Below are 6259 nucleotides of genomic sequence, written 5' to 3'. Positions count from 1 at the left end.
GTCCTGTTAACTGCCACAAAAAGGCAGAGGGTCCAACAGCCAGTGAAGGAAGCTCTGCTTCCCAGGCAGCTGACACTGTCGTAAAAAAATGTTGCCAGGTTGGAAGATAGAGTAAGAATTTCAAGACATGAACATTGAAGGAAAATGAAGATATAGACCTCACCCCTTTTATTTTGAGTCAGAGTCTTGGTATGTAGTTTGTGCTGGCCTTGAGCTCACTATGTAGCTCAGACTGGCCTTGAATTCACAGGAATCCTCCTGCCCTCCAAATGCTGGGATTATAGACATGTAAATTAATTATCTGAATCTGTTTTACAGCCTACAGAAAGTAGTGTGGAGGTACTTCTGGTAAATAGGAGGTTAGCTACTGCTGTGGTTTGTGTCTAGATGTCCCCCCACAGCCTCATGCAGCCTTAGACAGAACATTTTCAAAGGTGGCTGAATCTAGAGTGTGTGATGCTGGTATTAAGGGTGTCTGATTACTAAATCAGTACACTGATTGGTGGGCACTGCCCTATTCTTAGTAGTCTGGATACGGTATAAGGGACAGAGAGAGGCTTCTTTCCCCTTGTTGCTTTTGCTACTGTGTAGGCATCATAAACTGTGTCTCCTCTGCAACACACTTCTGCCATGTACCACTGTGCCTTGGAGCCAACTGATTATAGACTTAAACCTCTACAAACTGTGAACTAAATAAACCTTTCCCCTTTAACTTTGGGTGTTGGGGATTTTGTCTCAGTAATGAGAGAAAAGTAACATGGCTACAGAGGCTGACATCTGTCCTGCAACTCCAGCAGGTCATAGGCAGCTTGGAGGAACCTGCTAGACTGCTGGCATCTGTGTATTAAGAAAAAAATCTGAGGAAATAAAAAAATGGAAATAAAGTTTTTGTAAATAGGGAAGGGAGGAGGGGGTGAAGAAAGGACAGGGCTATGGGGAAAAAATGAAAACCAAGACCTGTCATGCAAAGGCATAAGATCCCAATGATGAATGTAGCTGCACTGTATACCTAAAAAGTACCAATAAACTCAATGGGGGGGGGTAATCTGGTACCTTGGAGGGCTCTTGAATGGTACAAGGGAGAGCTCTACTGCCAGGATCAGGTCTTGCCATGTGAAATTAGGCTCTAACACACTTTCTAGAGCTATCTTTGACCCAAACTTTAACACCAATTTTTTTTCCTTTCCCCTACTTCACTATCTAGCATCCAAACATAGAGGAACCAGGGTCCAGAGACAAATGGAGTGTGTCTGTCATTCTTAGTTTGCTGTCATCCTTAGTTTGTTCATTAATAAATTTTACTTAAAAGACTAAGATTCACGCTCTTCTTTTCAAATAGATCCCTGCCTTCAACCACAATGGCCACCAGCAAAGACTTTTATTTCCCAATGGACAAGGGAGATCCTCTCATCCTCTTGGTTATAGTTGGAATGAGGTTCGTGTGATCATCCACACATTTGGACACACAACTGTCCAGCCCCTGATTCACCTAAAGCTCCTTTCTCCCTGCATCCATCAAATTTTTGGTGTTGTCATTGCAGTGCATCATGCACTGGGCCAGGTGGGCTTGGAATTTTCCAACTCACTGGTCACCAAGGCCTGGGCCCAAGGTAGAGGTGCATGGCAGTACTCAATGCGTAGTACACCTGCTGCATGGATGCCTGGTTGTTGGCACTGCGCTGGGACACAAGGCCTTGCATCTTCCAGATGTTCTCTCTCTCCACATTCTTCACAATGGAGTCCACTGCCTCCCTCACCTGGAGCTACTGCAGCTGTGCCATGGCAAACCTGTGCTGTGCTGTGCCAGCACCCTCATCTCTAACTCACAATATCTATCCAGGGTGTCTCCTGCTTTCATTTCCCATGCTGAGGGCTTTACAATTATTATTTTTGTTTCAAATTCTCCAGAGTGTGGACCTGATTGCTCCAGCTGGTCATTCTCACAGAGTAAGACTGCATGCAGATTAATATCCTTGGGTAAGGCTCCCCCCACCCTCAAAGCAACTAGGCTGGTAAAGGGGGACCATGTAGGACTAACCATGACCACCAAAGCTGCCCCTGCATGTCAGACAGGGAAGGGCAGTTTCTTCTAGAAGAGGCTGTCTATATAAACAAACACAAGTTCATCTGATTCCAGTCCAAGACCATATAGTTCATCCTGGTCCTACTGATACAGGAAATTACAACAGAGATGAAATATGAAAATATTATATCTCCCAACCTGTTAGATGTCTGATACACTGAACTTGTATTCTCTAAAAATAAAAGAATGAATTCTAGGAACAATGGAGGTTAAGAGTAGGAAGAATTTATTGAGAGAAAGATAGCTTCTAAGAGGGACAAAAGGATTTCCCGAATGGGTAGCCAGGGACCACACTTTACAGGGAGGTTTTATAGAGCAAAACCTGCCTGGGTGCAATGATTAACCAATAAGGTTACAAGTATAGTCACTTAGGTAAGTAACTGGCCCAACCCAGAGGCAAGTCATGTAGTGAGAGTATGTGAAAAGAACAGAGAACTTCTCAGGTAGGTGATGGATCTGGTGGTCCTGTTCACCCACTGAGGTGACTAATGCCTACCTAGACTTTACCAGACCAGGTGTTGTCACTTATCCCTTGGGAAAATATGGAAGCCTAGTCCTTTTGTCATCACCTCTCCCCACCCTTGCACTTGTGCTTTTGAGGCAGGCCCAGGGCCACTGAGCTAAATCCTAAGCCCTTTTTGTCATTGTCTTGAGACTTGGCCCCCAACTGAAGTGTCTCTGGCTGCACTTGTAGTGTTTTTACCTTTGTCCTGACTCTCTCAAGGGCTCAGCCCTGTGTGCCTATTGTATTTCTACCTAACTTAGCCTCTATAATACTGTCACCTTGTTTGTAACTTTTGTGGTTGTCACAAACTTGGCTCCCATTTTATCCATTCATTCATAGTGTGCATGTAATTTCAAACATAATAACCCATATTCCCATGTAAAACACATTTACTGCTAGAATACAGTGCTTTTATAATTGCACATTTGCCTTGAGCCTTACTTTCCAAAGGACCATATATAAAATTTATTTAGGTCATCACTTTACCCTACATCCTTCAGTAAGGTTATATCAGTGATGGCAAACCTTTTAGAGCTTCCAATAATAACAGAGAGCCAGCTGCAGCATGCATGCCATAGGTTTGTCACCCCTGAGTTATACCATTATTTGTAATTATTAGATTCCTTTGTCAAAATCTTCATCCCATCCTAGGTTTGTCCTATATCCTGGTTGGTATCTTTAAATTTGCCTTCATTAAAGTTTACTTTTTATAATGTTTAGTTCTACAAGTTTGGACAAATTTGTAGAGTCATGTATCCAACCCCCTCGTTCCATAAATGCAATCCCATCCCTTGCAAAGTTCCCATTTCCCCTTTTTAATCAACCACACTCTCTCCTAGCCCCTCCAATCTATGAGCTGCTTTCTACCCTTATAGTGTTACCTCTTCCAGAATTTCCTGTCAACAAGATTTTTTCACAAGAACCAGTTGCGGGCTGGGGATTTAGCTCAGTGGTTCTGCTGCCTGCCTCGCAAGCACAAGGACTGGAGTTCGATCCCCAGTACCCCCCCCCAAGAAAGAATCAGTTACAATACATGTTAATGGTAACTCTAAAAGAACACGTGCCTGAAGAAAGTTAGAAGGCTCTTTCAATAGATGTAATGACTGGCTGAGGAAATTCATACTTCTGCCTGAAGAACAGTGCCTAGCATACAGGAGGTATCTAATCAATGCTCCCATCCTGTCTTTATTCAGGGATTTCTGCTTTCTCAAGTGGAAAAAACTTCAGAACAAAGGAAAGAAGCCTTGATGGTGCATAGTCAGGGGTCAGTGACAGGAGAGAGGGTCATTTATTAAGGACAGCTGTTCTTCACCACCTGCTCCAGGTATATAGATGGAAGATATTCTGACAGTCAAGTTCAAAGTCCTGGTAGGACTGTTCACAGGGAGCCAATGGGGGGAAGCTGCAAGACAGAGGAAAGGGAGAGGGACTTTCTTCTTCCTGTGTGCCTGGTGTTCAGCTGTGTAGTGCTGGCAGCCATAGTGACCATTGGTCCCAGCCTCCTTTTGGGACTCCAAGGACCATTACCACCACACAATACACTTCAATACACTTGTCCAAATTCCTGCCTTCACAAACCTGTGTTCCTGAATTATTAGTAAAGGCCAGCAGCACCTTGGCCTCCAAGGTCTGAGCTCCAGCTCTTGAGGCTTCTCCTCCGAACACCTTGTCCCATTCCCTAGTTTTAGGCGTATATGGTTACGTCTTGTACTCACCCTCCCTGCACAACCTGCATGTCCTCTTCTGCTCATCCATTCCTTTAGCACTGACATGGCTGATTCTCTAGTAAATTCTTGTTGGCAGAATACCCAGCATATTTTTTTCCCTTTGTCCTTAGATTCTGATATTTAGGTTCTTCCTTTTGAAAAACAGCTTGCAGTAAACACTCGTACATGTCTCTGGGTATATGTGAGCACACTGTCTCACCGACTTCCGGTTGTGTGTCCCCTCCCATCAAGTATATTCCTTCCCTGGCTCATCGTCACCCGCTTTCTCTAGGGAAACCATTGCCCTAGAAACGTATTCTGGGGCTGAAACTTCCCTCATGACAAGAGCCAAGGCAAGAGTGATTAATAGTTTTTAATCCAGCTCTTTCTCCTGTGCAAAAACAAATGCAGGCATCATTAATACTTAAGGCTTCAAAATGTATGCATTTTGAGAAAACATTGCCAGTTACATTTTATTCACAATATGAACTTGTATCTATGACTTTTAATAGAACTTCTGATCCATTTCAGAATGTGAAAATGGTCCAGTGATCCATAATAAATGGTCAACTGTACTCTGAGAAGAGACCCATATAAATCTGAAATACGTAATTGAAATTGCAGCACTTTTTGTATAAACTACATTTGGGCTCAATTATGTAGCATATGGATTATACATCAGAGCACAGAGACCTTAAGCACAAAGAGGGGTATTTTATCTAATGAGAAGAAAGGAGGAGGAAGAGAAGGAAGAGGGAGGTCAGAAAAGGGGGGGAGAGGGAGAGTGGTACGAGAGGAAGGGAAGGAGAGAAAGATGGAGAAAGGAAAAAAAAGACTCATCTTTGCGTAATTTGCAACATGTATTTAAGTGAAGATTGGAACACTGAGGTCCTAATTGCAAATATAGCATCCAAATATAGAAAGCTGTTATAACATATTAATTCCTTTCACTATATATATATTTAAATCTAGTCTCTGAACTCTACAAGCTTCCATCTAGTTAGGAGCTTTGCCTTAGGATATAACCCTAGGTGGGACTGAGATTGCTTTAAGAACAAAGGGACAGTTTGCAAAGATCTAGCCTATGGTCTCATCTTTGCAAAGTCCTAGTTGTCAGCTAGCTTCTGACTTAGGACACCCTTCCAACTTCTAACCTACAAGGCTGTCCCCGAACACAGTTTTCTCTGAGCTAGAATGGGTCACCCTGGGAGGTTATGTAGCCCCTTGGTAGCAGGCCATCCTGGTAGTGACAGTTGATTCCAGCCTCCTTTGGGGACATCCAGGAGCAGTGTCACCAGGCAAGGCCCCTCCTCAGATGGTGTTCAAATTCCTGGGTTTACAGACTTCTCCACGTTCCTGAATGATCAGTAATAGCCAGCAGCACCCCTTCTCCTCTAAGGTCTGACCTCTAGGATGGGACAGAGGCTGTCCTTGAATTCCTTTGTCCTTTTCCTAACTGAAATGCTTTGTTCTGTGAAGCAGATGGTGTTATCTCAGGGCTCATGGCAGGGAGTCAAGATTTGCTTCACCAGCTTGAAGGGCCATGGCTGGCTTCTCCTACCCCACACAGCCACAGCACTACCAAAGACCCAGGTTCTGGCCTCCCAGAGGGCACAGGGAAGATGCCCGACTCCAAGACATATGCCAGCTTAACTTGTATAAAAGTCAATGTGAGTTACTACATTGTTCTTTTAACATTCAGTTACCTTTTCATAATCAGAGTATGGTGGAGTAAGGTTAGAGAGGGAAAAGGTGACAATATTCTTCTATTTGTAAGAAAGTTAGGTTAAAAAGCCTGAAATTTCCTCCTAGATTCCATTAAAAAAACAGGTCTGGGTACAGTGGTGCTCTCCTGTAGCCCCAGCTACTTAGGAGGCTGACACAGGAGGGTTACTTGAGCCCAGGAGTTTGAGACCAGCCTGAGCAACATAGTGAGATTCTGTCTCAAAAAAAAAAAAAAAAAAT

At 43.6% G+C, this 6259-nt stretch overlaps 1 pseudogene; it reads right to left on the bottom strand.

Annotated features, from left to right (window-relative positions):
* Positions 1-1378: 1378 nt before the first annotated feature.
* LOC109118633 lies at positions 1379-1781 on the bottom strand (annotated as a pseudogene).
* Positions 1782-6259: the final 4478 nt, after the last annotated feature.

The sequence above is a fragment of the Fukomys damarensis genome, unplaced genomic scaffold, assembly GCF_012274545.1.
Source record: "Fukomys damarensis isolate Sample0158 unplaced genomic scaffold, DMR_v1.0_HiC HiC_scaffold_9, whole genome shotgun sequence".
In the NCBI taxonomy this organism is placed as follows: Eukaryota; Metazoa; Chordata; class Mammalia; order Rodentia; family Bathyergidae; genus Fukomys; species Fukomys damarensis.
The sequence above is the reverse complement of the archived record's forward strand: the minus strand, read 5'-3'. Positions and strand labels throughout refer to the sequence as shown.